Here is a 22,256-nt window from a genome sequence, read left to right as displayed (position 1 = left end):
CACACACACACACACACATATATTAATTGACATCCCATAATTCAGATGCTTCATTAATTCTGACTGAATTTAAATACTTATCTCTAGATTATAATGTACATGTTCCTCCTGAGAATTCAGTTATTGCTTTTACAACATAGATAGTACTTTCTTGTGTTAAGAAGTATGTTGTATAATATACTTATCTATTAGCATAATAATTCAAAATAGAAATGCATATAGCAACAAATGCCTAAAATATGACCATCGTATTTTCACTAAACCCATGAAAAACATTTTGTATGAACTTCTAAATTAACACAGGTTACTTAGAGAACCAAAGAATTGTGGTTGCTCTTCAGGCATGCCACGGTATTGAATAACTCCAAAAAGTTCTATAAGCGATAGCTATAATAGGAAACATCAAGTTCTTTAGAGTTCTCACAAAGATTTGTTAACCCAGAATCACTATGAAACCAATAATGTTATATTGATGATTTTGTTTTTTAAGTTTAATATAAGTGATAAATAGTCATGAGTGTGATGTGGATGTCAAATTCTGCACATATTGCATGTTTGCTGTGGGTTTCTCATTTATGAATCGGTGTAAGTCATGTGTTACGTTCCTATTTCAAAGTTGTTCCAGTTTATCCAAGACTTTTTTTGATGACGGGTGAGAAATAGTTATTGTGGGTGAAAGGATAATTATTCCACTAAAATACAGTTAGAAATGATCTTGGATTGGTAGTAGGTAGTAAGTTCTCCTCTTGAGTCTATGATCTCCCCAGTTTGTTGTACCAGGGTGGGTTTCTTCCCTATTTAGTGGTGCTTAGGCCAATTAAACAGCTGAAGATTACCCTCAAGACAAAGGTACTACTACTGCCATTGGAAATACCCTGCTGTTGGCATTTGTTGGCATCATGTCTAGCTAGGACAATTGATTGCTTTTCTCCCAAAAGGCTTTAAATTAGTGTCTTTACAATTACCTGGAGAACCAAAGAATTTTGGTTGCTCTTCAGGCATGCCATGGTATTGAATAACTCCAAAAAGTTCTATAAGCGATAGCTATAATAGGAAACATCAAGTTCTTTGTTTTTGTTATTTTATTTGTTTTTAATCAGTGTTTCTTTCACTGAGACACCGGGTTTACTGATTATGCTGGCCCTGAGCATCCTACTGTCTCTACCTATCTGAACCGTAATACCCACTTTTTAGATTACAATATAATTATATCACATTTCTTCTTGTATGTTTTAGTATAGTATTTTGGATGCTTACTATTGAATAAAACTAATCTCATATAAACATTACCTGTTCTCATCTCTACGTTAAAATCTTTGGCTTCTAAAACATGGCTCATTCATATTCTCTCTCTCTGGCACATCACTTTTTCATGACTTAAATAGCAAGTGAATATTGGCTGTTTTAGATCAGTTTTTTTTAATCATGTTTTTTTTAAAAACTTAATTTTCTTTGTGTTTTTTAGTTTGGTTTAGATGGAAACTTCTAGACTTTATTTTGTTATTGTTGGGGATATTTACAAATAGGTATTAGATGGTTTGTTCAAAATTGCTGAGGGAAATAATACCAGAAAAAACATCTGACTTGAAATAATAGGACTTTTCAACACAGGCAATAATACCATATACAATTAGTAACAGATCCTGTCTATATAAAAAATATAAACAGATATTCTCTGATGGTTTCAGATAAGAAAAATGAACTAATTTAGCTAATTTATAGAGCCATTCTACAAACCAATCTGAATGTTTCCAGTGTCAGATCCTATTGATGTTGCTGGAAATTGACCCAGGCAAGATGTCCTGCACAATGGGATGTAATTAGCACTATGCAATGTGGTGATATTTGAATAAATTAAAATGCAAATGGAAAGATATTAAAAGAATAGCACTACTAATAATTGTCATTATAGCAGGGAGAATAGTGAATTTTTAATTTTGTGTTTGATGAAATAATTAAGGACTTAGTTATTGTATGAGACTTTCAGACCTTTAGCTAACTTTTACCTTAAAAAGCTTTATTTTGGAAACCACTTTGCTGACATTGGAAAATCTTTTCTATGTACTAAGCTATGATATCCTTTTAAAAATAGAAAATTATATCCTTAGTACCCCATTTCAAGTGTTGCTATTCATTAGAATAGTTTTTTTTTAAAATAAAAGATGTTACAATATTCTGAGATTTGGCATTTTCTGTTTTTTTGTTTTTTATTTGTTGTTGTTGTTGTTGGCTGATCACTCTTCATCATCCTAACAGTATAACTATCATATTTTTATTCTGAGGAAATGATGATTCTGAGGGATCTTGGAGAAAATTCTCAAGATTTTAGTGTCATTATTACTAGAGTGACATAGAAAAAGATTTGCCAACATAGCTATATCTCTGTCTGTCTATCTATCTATCTATCTATCTATCTATCTATCTATCTATCTATCTATCTATCTATCTATCTATCTATTTGCATATACATATGCATATAGAAACAGCCTACAGACCCAAATTCTAAAACAGCATTTGCTCTAATAAACTTCACTAATATTATACCTCCAAGTTGCAGTTCCTTTTGCCTACAAGTAGAATGGCTTTTAGCTCAATCACAAGAAAATGTTATGACACTAATCAACTTTTCCCAAAGAAATCTCTACCATTTCTGTACCTCATATGTTGTTTGGAGGATTTATAGCGTTTAAGAAGCCAAGTCAACTTCAAGGAATCATTGCTAACCTTTTTTTTTTTTAAAAAAAAAATCTTTTTAATGGAAATAATAAAGTTAAGGCCAAGATATTTTCTCAGTAAATATTGATCATCCTTTGACACTTTAAACAGAAGCTTTCCAGAGGTTACACTGTATAACTTCAAATAACTCTTGGTCTTTCACTCATCCTTCAGAACCTTTTATAGAAATATCAACTGGAGAATGAATTCACGTAGGAATGATTGACAGAGAAAATGCCAACTCAGGGAGATATAAATCAAACAGCTTCCTTATATATTTATAAGCATATATTTCTCTGGTGTTAGGAACATTTCCTGGGTACTTTAGAACAATTTCATTTTTTTTCTTAGAATAATTGTGGATCTACTTTAATCTGGTGGCTACATGCAGGAATAAGAGGTCCATATGAATTTAAACTCAGTTATCATTCAGGCCTCTGGTCATTCCTAAGAAAGCTTTTCCAGATAATATGGAGCACTTTTAGTAAGTCATTCTCATCTGATCTCATTTATCTCTGTGTTACTTTTTTTTTTTTTAAAGAAACCACAAAGAATTTTTTCTAGAAGGGAGAGATTGTAAGAACGGTATATCCTTACCCAAAATGTAATTGTGTAGTCTATCCAACCCACTTTGACTCTGAACATTTAATTATGTATTTAATGGTTTGATTATTGTCATATTATGTGGTTTGATAGTGTGTGCATGTATGTTTCTGAACATGCATGTGCCTCAACATGCATATGGAGGTCACAAGGCAACATTTCTTAGTTTTCACTTCCTTGAGTCTGGTTACCTGTTATTTCTACTATGGCGTGCTCAGCTCTAGGCTAACGGGTTGTTGAGCTTCTGATCGATTCTCCTATTTCTGCTTCCTATCATACTGTAGAGATAATGGTATTGTACATGTACATAAAAGCATTGAACTTATTTATGTGGGATGGGTCCCAGGTTATCAGTTTTGTGTGTCAAGCACTTTTATTCGCTGAGTCATCATGGCAGTTATATCTTTGAACATTTTGAAAGAAACATACTTTGGCCATTTGAAAATCGCAGTCTTACTCAAAACACATAGATTGCAATTGTGGTGGTCTGCTTTATAGTAAAAATATGACTCAAGTCTTCTTATAATAAAAAAGGAACTATTAGCTTCATCTGAGGTCACTATTTAGAGCACCAGCAGGAAGTTCCTGGTTTTGAACTACCTGGTGACTGCCAAAGGTGGAGCTAGTGACTTAGGAAGCCAGTTGTTGGAATGACTGAGTTTGGATCAGTGTGGGAATTTCAGTTCTACACTTGATACATTAAAAAAATATATTTATGTTATGTATGCGAGTACCCTGTCACTTGCTTCCGACTCACCAGAACAGGGCATCCAATCTCATCACAGATGGTTGTGAACCATCATGTGGTTGCTGGGAATTGAACTCAGGACCTCTGGAGGAGCAATCAGTGCTTTTAACTGTTGAACCATCTCTCCAGTCCAGTACATTTAATCTTAAAATATGTTTTATTTTTTCAATGGATTATTAACATGTGGTCCAATCATTTGTGTCTATCTAGAATTTTAGAAGCTTTTCAAGAGAAATAAGTTATTGAAACAAATATAATATCGAGGAAGTTAGTAATGCCAGAATCACTTAATTTTTAATAGTTAAATTCCAAATTTTAAATACCTTCCATTGATTCTTGAGGTATTTATTTTTGTGTCAATTACTGAGTAAACAAATTTATGAGTAAGGAGCCATAAAAATTTTCTAAGACATAAGAATAGGTTCATCTGAACTTCAAGAATTAACTTAGAAAATGAGATATATTGGTACATGCTTCTGAAATAAGCACCAGGGAAATAGGGGGTGGGGGATTGACATATGAGGCCAGCCTGGGCTACAGAAAAAAGCTTTTAAAGTGAAATTACTTGATATTAGGATGTGAATTTATTCTGAAACTCTGTTTCCTTCATCAACCTGGCAAGTTAGGACATGGAGTTTAATAAGAATTGAGTAAAATAGGGAAGATATGTGAATTTGATGAAGCTTCCTGGCAATTAGAGCAATTTATTTCACTATTAATATGACATGCTCAAAATAGAAATCAGCTATGGATGAAAATGCAATTTTGTTGCTGGGTATTCCCAGTACCATGTAATTAAATAAAGAAATAGGGTCAAGAGGCAAAGAGGTGCTGTCATCTGACTCCTCCTGCAGAGCACTCAGCAATCATGTCTGCGTTTGCTGCCTCTTAGTAGTGGGTGATGTTTATTTGTGAGAAGGTGGGATTTGGAAAGGTTTTTTCCACTCCAAATATTATATTACAAGTGAAAAACAAATCTCCTGTATCAGAAACACCAGAGCAATCTAATATATCATTTTGTGTGTGGTATAAGAGTTTAGCAGTGGTATAAGAGCTTTTACCCCTTGATTTTAAATGAGATAAAAAGAGTACCAATATAAATTATCTACCATCATGATAATAGATACATGTTTTAAGCTATAAATCATTAGGTTTGGAATATCTATTCATTACAATCATCTGTTGTCTACTTATCTTTCTTTCATTTATCTTGTATCTTACATTTCAACAAATCTTTTGTCTATATACATATTTGTTTCTATATATCATATATTTCTATCTATCCACCATCTAAGTCTACATTATACATATATATAAACAGTATTACTTATCTATTATCTATATACCTATGTATGTATGTATGTATGTATGTATGTATGTATCTATCTATCTATCTATCTATCTATCTATCTATCTATCTATCTAACACTTAACTACTATCTGTGTTTGCCTGTGTTCCTAGAACTCAATTATCTTTTATCTTTTTATAAAGCTGAAACAAGAATACATATGGCAGATTATGTTAATGTATGTGTATATATGTGTGTGTGCATTATGTATTTTTTGTACACTTTACTTAACATGCAAGGATATAATAGAAATATAATAGAAAATAATCCATAATTATATCAATATATCAATTATATCAATATTTAAGTCAATTATGATTTATTTTTGTGATCTGAAATGTATTTTATCATGTTCTGGTATTTGCTTCATTACATATCTTAATCAAATCAACAAAGTATAATAGAATATTTTGCATTTTAATTTTGTTATGGTAGTGAATGTTGAAAAATTAAAAAAAAAATAATTGGAGTTCCATGAATTTTGTTACTTAATATCATCTCATGATAGCTTTCCTTACCTGAGACTGTATCTGATCATTGTACCATGAAGAGGAACAATTTGCCAATGAAACATAGGAAGTGTGATCAAAATTACAAAAAAAAAATGAAGTTTTTTGCACTGTATTTTATATAATTATATGGTATTATTGTTAGCATATTAGAAATTTAATTACTGTTAGTGGAATAAAAGTTTTAAACATATTAAAGGAAATAAAAGTAATGACTACATAGAGAGCATCTTGCTTACGGAAACCAGTCAGCAAACAGTGTACATTAATACTGATCCTAGGATGCCAGTGAGTACTCATCTATCTACTGGCTCTTAAAATCAGTAGGAACTAGATTTTGTTCTACTTAATAAAGGAAAATGAATAGAAGTTTTTTTTTTCATTTTTGTGTTTCTCTTAAAATAAAATTGGTGATAAGAGAACAATCCAATATTAATTGTCTTATTTATAATCTCACAATATAGAAAAGGGCACGCAATTTCTGAGTAAGCATATTTGGCCTGTAAAATCATTTATTCAAACAGACATTGTAGTCTAATTGTGAAATATATGTGATGTTAAATATAGACTAGATTTCATGGATACTTTGTAATTTTGTTTGGCTGCTTTAGAATATATTGGACAAATATGGTAGTAGAAATGTGTCTTGATTTTACAAGTGAAAATTAAAGCCAGCATTATTTGTCCTGCCTAGCCCTGACATGAACAAAAGTTGATAGATGAATATTAATTTTCACATGGAAATTTTATAGAATATACAACAAAATGTTTTAGTATTTGTATACTAGAATGGTGTTTCCAAATTCCTGTCTAGTTTTAAATGTCTGTGGGATTTCTGAGTAATTAATTCTACTGGGTTAACATGATTCATTAATGGTAAATTATAATTTGGCAAATACCTCCTCTCCACTAATAACAATTGTAAAACTTTAAAATAAGGTCTTCTTCAGTATACGTCTATTCATTTATATGTTTATTTTGCGTGCACAATTTATTGATGTTTTCTCTTGTGATCAAAATATCATGGGTGTGATAAATCCCTGACATCAAGAAAGTTAAAATATTAACAATAAATGATGTGCAAACAAATGCATGTTATATTTAAGATACAAACTCTGATAGATATGTCTAGATATACAAGTATGAGAATCATGACAGATTGCTAATTTTCTCTGTAGTTATATTTAAGAGTTCTAATACATCACTGCAAAATGGACTTTCTCTTATAATAGCTAAGATAATGTGAGTTTGCTACTCTATGCTAAATATAAAGAACTAGATACTAGCTAAAGATGGAGTATAGAAAGAGTCAGTCTATAGCCTAGCCTACACTTGAAAAGAATCGAGAATAAGAATTAAGTCTGGGGAGGAACATGCCCAATCATTGAATAGAGGCTGTGCAATGTAGGGATATAGGCTTAAGTAATGTAGCCTGGAGAGTCTAGGGATTATATAGTGATTCACTAAATAAGGAGAGGATCATTTGTCTTTGAAGCAAAGCAAAAAAAAAAAAAATCATACTCTATAATCAGGTCTCAACTTTGGAGATGTAGAAACAGGAAGCACATATATGTGTTGTCAGCTTATAGATTGAAAACTAGAATTCTGGAAATCATCAAGAGTATGTTGGGGCAAAGAAAATAACTTTAAAGGCCTTAATATGTGAAAAGGAGGAACTACCTTGAAAGACAACAAAGGACAGTTTGGAGTGATTTGTAAGGTCAAAAGAATTTGTTGGTCCAAAGAGAAGAATCTGACCAGAAGGAGTACAGGAGTAAGCCACTCTCAGTCTTGGGACAGTTGGAATTGGAGTTCTTAGCAGATAAGACTCATTGGAGTGAGGAAGCAGAGGACTTTATGGATAAGACAAACAAACAAACAAACAAAGGGAAAAGACATGAGCAAGAGGTAAAGCAATATCTATATAGTGTCTATACAATGATTTTCCTTTCATATTGCCTGAGACATTTATTTAAATAGGTTTCTATTCCATACATGTCATCTCCTATGTCATATACAAAGAGTATCTATCTATGAGTATTATAAATGCTTAATTGACCCAACCTTTCATTCTCTTCTTTCTCACTATAGTTTTGGTGGTAGTTGTTAGATGTATTCTTTGTTTGTGTTTTTGTTTTGAGACAAATCTCACTCTGTAGCCTTGGCTCTTCTGGAACTAAAGATGCTGATCAGAGTGGTCTTGAACTCAAAGACTCTGTCTTCCAAGTGTTGGGATTAAAGGTGCAGCACTGACTATTTCTCTTCCATTTTTAAAGAAGATTGTTCAAGGGTGTTTACATTAATTCATTAAATAGATTTTTATTCTCTTTCTGATAGTAATTTTGTTTTTCTTCTCTGCAGTTTTTACTTTTACAGCTTAATAAATTCTTTCTTGTGGTTCCTGGACATTGTTTTCTGTAGCTTTATTGAACAATTTGAGTTCATTCCAGTTAGGAACATTTTGAATTTCTCTCTCTAAAATTTAGTTTACTGGAAACAGTTTTGGAAAAATCACTTTGTCAATAACATTACAGTATTAAAGTGCCTACAACTTAGTATTCCTTAGTAAGTGTCCGAGGAAATCAAAACATGAGTATAAAACAGATTTTTAAATGTTATACTTACAGTCTTCATATTGATAAATTAAGTATATTGTCTATATTTTGGGGGGGAGGAGGTTTCAAGACAGGGTTTCTTTGTATTGTTCTGGATCTCCTGGAACTCACTCTGTAGACCAGACAGGCCTCAAACTCAGAAATCCACCTGCCTCTGCCTCCCAAGTGCTGGGATTAAAGATGTGTGTCATCACTGCCCGGCTATATTGTCTATTTTTTAAATTTAAGTTAATTTTTATTTTATTATTATTTTATTTTTTACACTCCATATTCAATTCCCCACCCTCACCATCCACCCTATGTCTGCTCCATATACCACAACTCCTCCCTATCCTGTCTCCACATGGATGCCCCACCCCACACCCCACCTGATCTCTAAAGAATCCTGGGGCTCCAATCTCTTGAGGGTTAGGTTCATCATCTCTGAATGAACACAGAGCCGGAAGTCCTCTACTGTATGTGTGTTGGGGGGCTCATATCATCTGATGTATGCTGTCTGTTTGGTGGTCCAGTGCTTGAGAGATGTCCAGGGTCCAGATTAATTGAGACTACTGGTCCTCCTACAAGATAACTCTTCTCAGCTTCTTTAAGCCTTCCCTAATTCAACAACAGGGGGTCCTTCTGCTATTTGTTTTCTTCTTTCTCCTTTCCCCAATTCCTCCTTTTCCTCCTCCTCCTTGTCCTCCTCCTCCTTTTCTTCTTCTTCTTCTTCTTCTTCTTCTTCTTCTTCTTCTTCTTCTTCTTCTTCTTCTTCTTCTTCTTCTTCTTCTTCTTCTTCTTCTTTTGCTTCTGCTTCTGCTTCTGCTTCTGCTTCTGCTTTTGCTTCTGCTTCCGCTACCACTACTGCTTCCTCTTCCGCCTCTTCTTCTTTTCTTCTTCTTTTCTTCTTCTTCTTCTTCTTCTTCTCCTCCTCCTCCTCCTCCTCCTCCTCCTCCTCCTTCCTTCTACTTTTCCTTGTGTCCTCTTTTAATCTTTGAAAGCATACTATTTGATAGTTGTTTCTTTTTTCATGCTTTTCTGTCCTGTACTGAATTACCGCAAATTCAACTTAACATCTCAGGGAAAATATAGTCTCTTAAAGTAGGGACATAACTGATACAAAGATTAACTTCAGTTTTCAAACAATTGCCTTTACTTGAAAGTGATTCAGTTTCATTCAAGTTGCCTACCAATAATACTTGATGTCTGTTCATCAAGATATTGGTGATTTTTAGGAAAAGAATTGACGTTAAAATATAGTAGACTGAATAAGTTCTTTTTTCATTCATTTATTTAATATTCACTTTACATCCTGATAACAGTCTCTCCATCATATACCTCCTCTTCTCTTCAGAGAAAGAGGACCCCCGTCCCCCTCCCCGAGATGTCACCCCTCCCTCAGGAATTAAGTCTCTTCAGGAGTAGGAGCATCCTCTTCCACTGAGGTCAGATGAGGCAGCTCAGTTAGAACAAGATCCACAGGCAGGCAACAGATTCAGGGATAACCCCTGCTCCAATTGTTGGGGACTCACATGAAGACCAACCTGCACATCTGCTACATGTGTGCCTAGGTTCAGCCCATCCTTTCTTTTGTTTTGGTGGTTCAGTCTCTGGAAACTCCCAAGACTCCCAGGCTAATTGACTCTGTTGATCTGCTTCTAGAAGTATCTCTATCTACTTTGGGTCCCTCAATGCTTCCCCTAACTTTTGCACAAGACTCCCCAACCTCCACCAAATGTTTGGTTGTGGGGCTCTGCATCTGTTTCTATAGGCTGCTATTTGGAGCTCTCAAAGGACACCTATGATAGGCTTCTACCTGCAAGTATAGCAAAGTGTTATTAATAATTTCAGGAAATGGTTTTTGTCCGTGAGACAGGTCACAATTTGGACCAGTCATTAGTTGGCTATTTCCTTTATCTGTGTCCTGTCTTTATCCCTCCACATCTTGTAGGCAGGGCACAGTTTGTGTCAAAGGTTTTGTGGGTGGGATAGTGTCCTTATCCCTCCACCCAGAGTCCTGTCTGGCTACAAGAGGTGGTCACTTTCATATTCCCTGCTGCTAGGTATCTCAGATAGAGTCAGAGACTCCCTGGGGCCTCCCGTTCCCCTGTTCCAAGTCTCAGGTATATCCTGGAGATCCCCCTCCCCATTGCTGCCAATTTCCATTTTCAGTATCCTTCTTTCCCTACACCTGACCCTGTTTCTCTTCTTATCTCCACTCACACCCAGTTCCTTACCTCCATCCACCTCAGATGTCTATTTTATTTCCCCTTTTGAGTAAATATCAAGCATCCTCCCTTGGGTCTTTTTTGTTATTTGGCTTCTTTGGCTCTCTGGATTGTAGTGTATTTATCCTGTACTTTATGATAGTATCCACTTTCCTATCCACTTATAAGTGAGTACTTAGCATGCATATCCTGTTGGGTGTGGGTTATCTAACTCAGGATGGTATTTTCTAGTTCCACCCATTTGCCTGCCACATTCTTGATGTTTTGGTTTTTAATAGCTGAGTATTATCAATGTTAAAAAAGTACTTAATTAGAAATAATTCCAAGTTTAATTCTCAGATGTATTTATTATTAGAGAGTATTTCTAGGCTCCTTCCCCTCTGTGCAACTCCAAGAGCTTTAAAATCATTTAGTATGTGCTAGATAAACTGGCATGCATTGTCTTTAGCATGTACAGTGATCAGACATCAGTCCAGTGGCGCTCTTCCTGATCAGGAGGTGTGGGACTGACTGGTGGAAAGCAATGCATATGACAGCCATGGCTAAAGCAGCATTCCTATGATGACATGAAGAAACAGATTCCATCCAATACATGTAATCACACAGTCATAACACTGTGTCAATAATGTGAACAGAAGTTCTGAACATCTCTGTTCCAGTCCTACCTCACCACTGCAGTTGATAGCGGGAAGACATCTCACTATGTCTGAAAGCCAGGGCTCTTTCAGCCCATGTCTATGACAGTGTTAATGGTGATGCCATAATTCAGTGTCTATCAGCTTCCTTCTGGCCTGCTTAGAGCTGGTAAGCAAATGAAAATCTTCCCACACCCGGTCCTATCTCTAGCCATGCCTCTACTTTCCTCTTTGTCTCTCCTTTCCTTTGATTCTTTAACATAGACAATTGTTTATGTATATATCTAAAAATAACTTCAAAGTGAAGAGAAGGTAGTTCCTTTAAGGGAAAGTAAAAGAAAACCTATTTTCCCACTGTTTTCTTAGTGGTCACAATAAATGCCATCTTAGAAAGAAATTCACTGTTTACTTAAGCAAAGCTAAAATATTTATTTATGTTTTACAGGAGGTCATAATATTTTGTTCTTTTTAAGAGCTGTTCTTATGTTTCTTCAATTACAGAAATAGTTTGACATTTAAGATACTGTTATCTTCCTGTTTTGAAAAACGAGAGAGAGAGAGAGAGAGAGAGAGAGAGAGAGAGAGAGTTTTCTTATTAAAAAGTGAAAAAGAAATTACTTAGAAAAAATTGAAACACATATTTCACTAATATTTTATTGGATTGCAATTATACTTGTTAATAAAGTGGAATATCATTCAACCTTTATTTTGATGGTCCATAAATTAAAACATATGGAGCAGTAGAGTAGAAGATTTTATGCTTACACTGAACAGAGCTCAGTGTTTAAAAATGGTGAGATTTTATACAAGTAGCTGTGTGGTTAAGAACAAATCTACCTAAACATTGGCCATAAAAGTGACACTGTTTTATTAGCACATAAAACTTCAGGAAAGGGTTCAAAACTGAGTTTTTTTTTCTTTTTTGGGCATCAAATTATGTATTCTACCTCAGTAAAGATACCAGTGTAGACTCCTTAAAATGAATGGTATTGTTAAGACTGAGAGTATTTAAATCTCTTTTCTAAAAAGTCATATACCTGAGGCAGGAAGATCATTAATTTGAATTTAACTCAAACTAAGTTATACTGTGAGTTAAGTGTTGCCAATGGTACACAGCTATATCCCATCCCCTGGAATAACACAAGCCATCATCAATAGGATAAAATTAAATACAATAAATTATTTCATCATTAGAGAAAGAATGGCTGTCATGATTAACAAGAAGATAATAGATGCTGGGGAAGATGTTGAGAAAAGGGAGCCTTGTACACGCTTGTTCAGAATGAACAGGGCCACAGTAGAAAACAGTATGGAAGCTCTTCCCAACATTATGATCCGACTGATTATAAGTGTGTTAGTGTCATGCTTACTTGCCATGTTTATTATCATTCTCATCTTAGTAATGAAAGCCACCTAACAGTCAATTCACCAACGTGTGTAGCTGTGAAAAAATAATTACATCCTGCCATTTAGGCAGCATAGTCGGAATAGAAAGTCATTAGACTAAGTGAAACAAGCAAGGTACTGAAAGACAGAAGCCACATGATCCTGGGTATACATATTCGAACAAAGAGGGTGCTACACAAATTAGATGCCAAATGACAGCTTTCAGAGATCAGGGGGAAAACAGAAAAGAGGGAAGGATGGTCAGGGCTTATTAATAACTTCTAAACCAAATTCTAATAAGGAATAGAAGTTCTGATGTGTGACTGCATGGTGGGTTAGCAATGGACAACAATTATAAACTGTTCATTTTTGAAAACTAGATAAAGGAATAGGAGATGATTTCCCAGCAAGGTAACAGTAAATGTTTGAGGAGATAGAAATGTTTAGCATGGCTTAAACTTTATAGATTGATTGCACATATCAAAGCATCACACACTGTTCTGGTAATGCATACCACTTTTAATGTATTGTTTGGAGCATAATTTTTAAAAACTCAACTATAAACCTACAACCAAACAAGCCTTCCACAAAACCGAAGTGCCTTATTAATAGTTCTATTTACAACGGACTGCTTACACTGCCTAAATGTAATTGTTATGTAAAATTGAAAATGTCTCAAAATGTTAAAACCAAACACAAGTGAATATGGGTCAAAGGAAAAATGAAAGCCAGCAGGGCAGGGAAGTAGAGCTTCTCTGGGGACCTGTTCTGAGAAGGGCACGGTGTTGGATGTAATTTGTTTATTGACAATCCGACAATGGTGCAGTGAACCAGCAAACACCACACAAGTAATGAATCCTTTCCTTTTTTAAAGTAATTATGTTTGAACAGTTCAAATTAACCTGTGGTTTGAGGCTACTGCTTGGGTGCACTAATTCGCTGATGTAATGACTTTTCTCGTTTTTGCTCCAATGATTTAGGTAAGAGAGGAAAGGAAAGGAAAATTTGGGCCTATGAGTTTATACTTTAGCGAGGAAAGAAAAAAAAAAAAACCTGACAACAACAACAACAAAAAGTCAGCTATTTTCTCCCTTGCACAATTAAAAGATATCTCCACAGATCAAATGTTAGACAGGGTAGTTAAAATGTCAAACTGGAAACAAATACAATTGTTTCCATGCTATGCTACAGAACTGAAATTAAAGCAAACTCAATTGAAAGAAAGTTGGTGAAAAACTGGTGTATAGATTGGAGATCTGCTCTAACAACGGACTCCTCTTTGGTTGGGCCATCACTACTTGTTAGTGCTGAGATTCTTGTTTTTCAGAAGCCTGCTGTTGTCTCTTTGTCTTGGATGGTTGATAGCATGCTGGCATTATTTGAGCTATTATTTATAAATATGCTTTGTGGCCCTGCCTCATTATATGTGGATATTCAGTAGCAGGACACAAAAGGATCTCAGTGGATTTTAGGCAAGCTCTCACAACAGTCAGGATGGTTCTTCGTACATGGTTAGCATAAAGTAAATACGTTGAGGAAATGAACTCAGTAAAAACTTTTGTACTTTCATATATTTTTAAAATTACACGAATTATTTACCATGTCACCTTTCTTGTTCCATGTTTATAAACAATTAATCATTTTCATGTAATTGTTTATAAACTAGGATTATCCAATGAACCGTGTATCTTGAAAATGAGAATGGGAGAGTTCTTCCAAAAGTGGTTGGCCATGTTGTGCCTTGAATCTCCAGTGGTATCCACGTTTGCATTTGTTTGATGCTGGCAGTGCCAGGGTTAATGTTTGTGGAATATTTTGGAGGCTGGGCTGGGCTGGCAAAGGTGTGTCACTTGCTATAGGCAGTCCGGAATCAAAATCTATCCCACTTGTAGCTGGATGTTCTGTCTTCTGTTAAGATGGGAACAGTACAGAGGAGGCTAGCTCTGCCACTTCAGTCCTGTGCTTTCCCAGTCTTGCATGATAGTCTGAATCTCTCCCATTCAGTTGCCTCTGTCAGGCATTAAATTTCAGTGAACTTCTGATTTATTAATTAGGCCAGTGATAATCCCTATGTGAGGAACTCATGGGCCATAGATGACTCATGCATGTACTGCAAATGTAGTTTACATCACTAGGACCTATAAACTTTTATCTTTTTATAATATAGGCAAAGAATATAGACTTATGATCTGATTTATTACATAATTTCTTACATTAGTAGCTATGTGTGATCTTGATTAGACAAGTAATATGTTTTAATTTCAATTTTTTAGTGTGTAATGTAGATCAGTATTTATAATAACCACATCACAGGTGAAGGAAAATTAAATGAGATAATGCTCAATATATACATATATATGTATATATATATGAATATTTAGCTCTGAAATTTGATAAAGAAAATGTCATACAAATGCACACATGCACACACATCAATGGAATATTAACTATAAAGAAGAATGAAGTTATGTCATTGGCAATGAAATACTTTTACTTCATACAATGTTGCTAAATGTACTAAGCCACAGTCATAAAGACAGTCGGATGCTTTCTCTTGTATGGTAAAGGTAGACTTAAAAGAGGAAGTTGTGAAAGTAGAAAAGGTAGTGTTTGGGAGGAGAAATGGATCAAGAGGATGGGAAATAGTGTTAAGATGCTACTTAGGAGCTGGAATGCAATCAAAGCATATGATAAGCATATTCTCAAGTGTCATGATGTAGTGATAATGAAAGACATTACAAATATCACCATTTTGTTGTAGTTACTATCACCATCTTCACAGAAATATTACTTTCTCAAAAGGAAACATGATAGAAATATAAACACTTTTCTTTCCATTTTGAAGATAATGACTTCTATCTCTTTGAAGCAACAATCTTTGAGTGTCCTTCTTAGATATTTGGCAAAATGACACATACTAGAGTCATCTGGGAAGTAGAACGTCAGTTGTGAAATTGGCTCTGTTAAATGTCTCTAGGAAAGTCTGTAGGGCATTTTCTTGGTTATGGTCAGTGTAGGAAGGTACAGGATATGGAGGGGAGTTTGCCAGCCCTGAGCAGAAGGTCCTGAGTGATAGAAGGTCTGAGCAAGCCATGAGGAGCAAACTCGAAGCAGCTCCTGCACAATCTGTGCACCAGATCCAGGCTCCAGGTTCCTACGCTACTAGAGGCCCTGCCTTGGCTTCCCTCAGTGGTCAGATATGTAAGCCACATAAATTTATTCCTTCTCATGTTGCTTTTGTTAATAATATCAGTCACATCAATAGAAAACCTACTAATACACAGGAATATTATCCAAATCTATAAGGGTTCCTTATTGTTTGATTTTTCTTCTAGCTTCTCTATCTATTACATTGTATCATTGCTAAATTCATTTTTAACAAAAAATTCATTTTACTGTATATGTGGTTAAAACTATATTTTGTCTTGTAAATTGAGATCTGTAGGAAAACATATGGTTTATTTTTTTATTGTCATCATTTGTAAATGTCTTCAAATGAAAATATTTTATTAAGTATATAAGATAGATTCAACTTAGTTATATCAGACACAGGAAGAACTGAGTTCTCAGTGAAAATGAAACTATTAAGAATGCATTCATTCTACTTAGTATGAAAAATACTTAATATAAAGCAGCATGCATTCTCTTCAGCGCCTGGAGACTAAATATACGATAAGGTAGTTAGTGTCAATTATTTTACTACCCAATTTTTTTGGAAAGGGTAGAATGTTGTATTGTTATTCTTGACAGTAGAGTGCAGCATACTTGCACATCTATTTCCTAAATTAGAAGAAGCAATAAGATGAGCAAGTCTTAGCCTTTGTTCTATGGAAGGAGGCTCATCAAACACACACTGTGTAGACACTGATCTGCCATATCAGATTTTATCTTGAAGCAACAGAAGTCGAGCACCAAAAGTTTAAAACAGTAATAATCAAAGGCCTCACCTACAGCAATGTAAAAATTCAGATTTCTGTCTATGCCATAAAGCTAAGCCAAATTGACTTTTGATTAAATTCTTTATAAAAAAAACATTTCGTTCCCCAAAGAGGAACTTTGCAAAACACTGTATATGAAAAGTAATTTCAGTTTCACAGTAAAAGTTTTGTGCAACATTTTATATTTCAAACAAATATACAATTAAAGATCACATGTCAAATTGATCACTTGTCTACAGCTGAGAACATGATTTTAATGCTTATGTTATTATTTTATGGCTGTTTTAGCAACCATATTTAAAATTTTATGTATCTGTACACTTATCAACAATCCATACTCTAGGTTAAAAATGTTGAGTAAAATATTTAAGGTTATTTTAAAATTAAATAATTAACAAATTGTGTGTTCATGCACATGAATATATGTGTTCTTGCAATGCTGTGTACATGACATAGTGTGTGCACAGAGGTGAGAGGAAAGCTTGCAGAAGGTCCTATTCCATGTGGGTACAGACATGGAATTCACATTTTCAGACTTGAAAATAGGCCCTTTATTCTCCTGAGCCTGACACAAAATATTTGTTAACATTTTCAGGTCAATTTTATAAGCTTCATTTTGATATAATTCACATAATACATAGATACATTGTGAAGTTTATTGTTTTTAAAGTAGATGTATATTCTTGTGATTGCCACTACAATCTACTTTTAGAACATTTTTTAACAACTACAAGGAAAACTCTCATATTATAGCTACCATTCGCCTTTTCCAATACCTCTTCCCCTTCTCAAGCCCCCAAGACACTACTAGTTTATATCCTATCTATAATGCATCATTTGACCATGACACCTTTAAAAATACAAAGCAATATAAGCAACTAAGGACCATAGAGAACAGGGAGAATAGTCTTTTCCAACAAAGAGCACACATAAATAGGCTGTCCAATATCAAGTGGCCATCTTCAAAAACATATATACAAATAACATTATACTCACTGAGCAGGTTGTATTTCAGACTCTGTGTGTATGTGTGTGTGTGTGTGTGTACATACATTATATATGTATACTATAACATTACATACATTGAGACAATAATGGTGAAAAAAGATGCCAAGAATTTGAAAGGGAACAAGGAGGTCATTATAGGACCTTTGGGGAAGAGCAAAGAAAAGGAGAAATGATGTAATTATAATCTTAAAAATTGAAAGAAGTACTTAGAAAATAGGCAATGGAATCACTGATTGCATATTTATTATTTCAAATAATAAATATATATTTCAAATATATATTTATGTGTGTGTGAAATTACTTCTGCTTGAAATTTTTTACGTAATTTTTGTTGATCATGTTCTAGGTTTCTCTTGAAATATTTCCCATCCTATGTATCATAAGTGCTGTGAATTCAAGGTTAGTGTAATATCTAGTAAGTAATACAATATTTATAGTCTTCCAATATTTCTTCTTCGATTTGTATTTATCATTTATGAAATGAAATCACTTTACATCTGTTGTTTCTCTCTAAAGTGCTTGAGTCTTTTACTTGTCTAGCATTTATGATCCAATTAATTATAATTAATTTTGCTTTAAGACATGTTACTCACTCCAAAATTGATGTTTTTATTTTAAAGGTTTCATTAATATTTTAAGATGTCATTTTGGATCAGTATAGAAATAATAAATCAATTCCACTTATAGTTTAGTCTTAAATCTGACAAAATATACTTTTATATCTTACATTCTATATTATTAAAAGGATAAACAGATTTATTTTATAATCATAAATGGATGTTATATTGCCTTTCTTATATAACAGTATTCATTTTTAGAGATATTTGCATTTTTACTTAGTAGAGGTCCTATGTTTTTATCTAGTTATTCATTAAAATAAACAGATAAGTTGACTTTAGACTCTGAAGTTATGTTTCACTAAATAAGGTATTCAGAAAATTTTAACTTCAAAAGAAATTATCGGACATTGAATGAACAATTCCTAGCATGACAAGAATTATCTTTTTTGCTAAGTCATTATCATGCTAAAGGCTATCATGTCCTACTGTAGTCGGGTAGTTTTGAGGCCATGGAGGAAAGCTTAAATTGAGGAGGAGGTGCCAGAAGTAGTTACTTCGAGGTTAAGGGGTTTGAATATGAAGAGTGTGTGTGTGTGTGTGTGTGTGTGTGTGTGTGTGTGTATGCATGTGTTGTATGTATTTATGTGTGTATGTTTGTGTGAACAAGTAAGGTTGTATTTGTGGCATGTGTCTGAGTGTTCATTTACAACTATGTCCACATAGATTTGTAACTTTTCGTTCAGGACAAAGTGATTCACAAAATTATTTTTTGTTTTAGTTTTTAAAGGCAACATTCATGTAATTTAGGTTCTAGGAATTCTGTTACCGCTGTGCAATCAGATAATATTTTTCCCTTCAAAATGTTACTATTTTTATTATTACCTTATTATTACTGTGATTTTATGTTAATTTCTTAATGTTATAGTTTGCTGTTATAGGTGCTTGGTACTGTTTGTAATGTTTTATTACAGGATTAATCTTTTAAGGGCTTTATTATGTCAATAGCTATATTTAAAAAGCAAAAATGCCACCCATGCATTGAAGACATCAATATATCAGAGTTTTAATTGACAACTTGCAAAGCCTGCTTGTGATTTATAGCTCGATTACAAACTCCTACTTTCTGCTCTGCCAATGGAATTGGCAATATTTTTTTTCAGCCCAGATGGTGCATTAGCCTTGGCCAGCTGGTTCTCCCCGTGTTGCCTCATCACAGAACCATGCAGCTAATATTGCCACGTATGACCCAGATCAGGAGGTAACATGGCAAAGGCTTCAAGCTCGGCTTTGCCCTCAGGGCATATGGAAGTGATTCTGAATGAGATTCATGTATCCAAAATTTGACACTCTCTCCAGTCCCCTACAGTCATTTGCTTTCCTGACATGACTAAAAACAGTTTACAGAATGCAAAGAACTAAACTTTTTATATATGGGGTTTTAAAGGTTGGCTGTAATATACTGTCTCCAGTTCTCATGTTCCAATTCATTTATTAACCTTACAATGACTATCTAAAAGCCTAGGACCAATTAAATACTTTTACATTTAAAATGTATATTAGGAAGTTCTTAATACCCTAAGTACAGTTTTGATAGAATCCAGGCAGTAATGGAAAGAGCTAATTTTGACAAATTTCAAAAGTCATACAACATTTGCTGGAGTAATTGATGGTAGTTAGTAGCGGTTGTAGTCTGTAGATGGAAGAGGAATTTGTATATGCAATTTGAGTGACATTACTTTAATTTTGTCTTTTAAGATAATGAATAATATTAAAGGAAATAGGATGGAAAAACAAAGTAAAACACTATTTATTTAAAAAATATTCTTTAAATTTTTATTAGATTTGTAGGATAAGAATGGAAGCCAGACTCTTCGCTGTTAATATACATATGGTTCTCTCTCTGCAAAAGTTTCTGTTTTAAGTAAAGTATATCAATGATCTATAGCATGCTATGCATATTATATCCAATGTTCAGCTTTTCTCCTGGATTAAATTGGGTAATAAACCTTGTATTAGCTTCATATTTGTATGTTTGCAATAAAGTAAAAATGGAATACTCATGATTCCATTAGAAATGTACTTTTCCTTTTATTTGGTTTATTCTAGTTTTGCAGTACCGTAACAATAGACGTTGCCCCTTCTATATTTATTCATTAACATGCTTATTTGTGTAGAAGAAGAATAACTTTCTGTTTTCAGAATACAGTTAGTTCATACTTTCTAGAAGAACTAATGAGGAAAAATACATTTTAGGATTTGGGTCAGATTCTTCACTCTGTAAACATATATACTCACATGTGTACTCCATTTCAATGTCATGCATAGACATTGTATAAAATACATTTCCTCCACTCAAATGGTTTTACTAACTATTAACTAGAAATATCTTTTTAATATATATGTTAATGTAATATTTACCTCCCAAAATTTACATAAGGTTTTGGAAAGTGATTTAGAACTATTGTATTATTAATACCTATGTTAAAAGATATACAATGGGGCTTTTAATATGACTTTGATAAATATAATTATTTTAATATTTGTGAATTTTATGAGTTTTAATATATTTGGTTACTATTTGTTGTCATAGTTGAAAGACACTTTCTTATTTCTGGTTCACAATTCTTTCTTTATACTTATTGTCCTCTTATCTCTACTCATTACAGTTTCACTTCACAATCTTATATATATATATATATATATATATATATATACATACACACACACACACACACACATATATATATATATATACTTTCAATAAAGAATTTTAGAGGCCCTTGCATACTTTATTGATTAATGACTGTCTATCTCATTCCATTAAAATCTAAAGTAGAAAGTGATCTCAATTTCTGTTCTTCCTGTTTAATTTCAGATATATTTTTACTTGTTCTATTTATTTCATTTATTTACATATATATTTTAAGGATACATATAACCTATAATAATGTGTACAAAGAAAACACCCCAATGTCATGTAAATTACACACCTTTCACTAATCCATTTTTATGTTCATAATGATGAAATTCAGAATCCTAGGGCTGCTAAAGTCATTGAAAGGAACAACAGAATTTTCTTACTCCTGTATACTTGTAAGGAAATAGAAACAATCCCTTTTGCTCAATTTGTGCTTAATATTTTTTTCAGATCAGTCAATTTTATGTCAAATAACATGTACCATGGGATCAAGTTATACTTAATTATATTATTATGATTTTACGTATTATTCCGTCATGTGTAATTCTGTAGTTAACTTTATATCAGTAGTAAGTCTGGCTAGTATTGGCAGCAGAATATTCAAGTTGAAGAGATTCTATGTATTGCAGCTGACAAATTCATTGACCATTGAAAATGTGTTGATTTGAAAATGGATATACACACTTAAAGGGAAAAAATTCTAGCTCAGGAGCAGGGCTCACAGTGTAGAAAGCTTCACCTTTAAATCCAGTGACTTACTCAGAATTGTTGTTCGCTGTTACAGCTTAGCCATAACACAGCATCTTGCTGAGTAGAATTAGCCCAATAACAGCTTAAAATCCAAAACTTTTAGGTCAGTTTCCAGTGAATGGATTTGTAGCTGCCTATGGTCAAAGAATCCTAAGGAAACCATGCAAATTGTACTCTATACATAAATGTTTAAGTCAGAGTTACTTTGGGTCCTGGAGATGTACCCAAAATTGGTATTTAAGAAGTTACATTTCATTAATTAAAATCTACTTCACTTTTTCATAAAAAAACGTCATTTAAAAAACCTTTGTTCTTTTTATAGATATCTATTTGATAGACTATTCCCATAATATTATGAATTAGACATTTGACTGTATTTCTCTCATTTACAACATAAACATAATGTTTAAATTAGGACACAGTTATAAATACTCATACCTTTGTAACTCAGAAGAAAAACACAAATATATTTTGTCAATGAAGTGACTTTTCTGAGCACCTGCTTTGCAACCAGCTCCATGCTCTATATACATAT

The 22,256-nt window shown here is 33.5% G+C and overlaps 1 protein-coding gene across 6 annotated transcripts in view; it reads left to right on the top strand.

The window, feature by feature from the left end:
• Erbb4 (erb-b2 receptor tyrosine kinase 4) overlaps positions 1–22,256 on the top strand; it is a 1,038,774-nt gene that overhangs the window by 197,348 nt on the left and 819,170 nt on the right. Inside the window, exon 1 of one of the 6 annotated variants that reach the window (XM_029481140.2) lies at positions 17,995–18,112. The exons of the other annotated variants lie outside the window; for them this stretch is intronic. The gene's annotated coding sequence lies outside the window, so the exon portion shown is untranslated. Of the gene's footprint in view, positions 1–17,994; positions 18,113–22,256 lie in introns of those variants that run through there. 6 annotated transcript variants of the gene reach the window in all.

The sequence above is a fragment of the Mus caroli genome, unplaced genomic scaffold (assembly GCF_978045245.1).
Source record: "Mus caroli unplaced genomic scaffold, Mus_caroli_1 scaffold_1, whole genome shotgun sequence".
NCBI lineage: Eukaryota > Metazoa > Chordata > Mammalia > Rodentia > Muridae > Mus > Mus caroli.
Note: the sequence above shows the minus strand (reverse complement) of the source record. Positions and strands in the feature narration are given on the sequence as shown.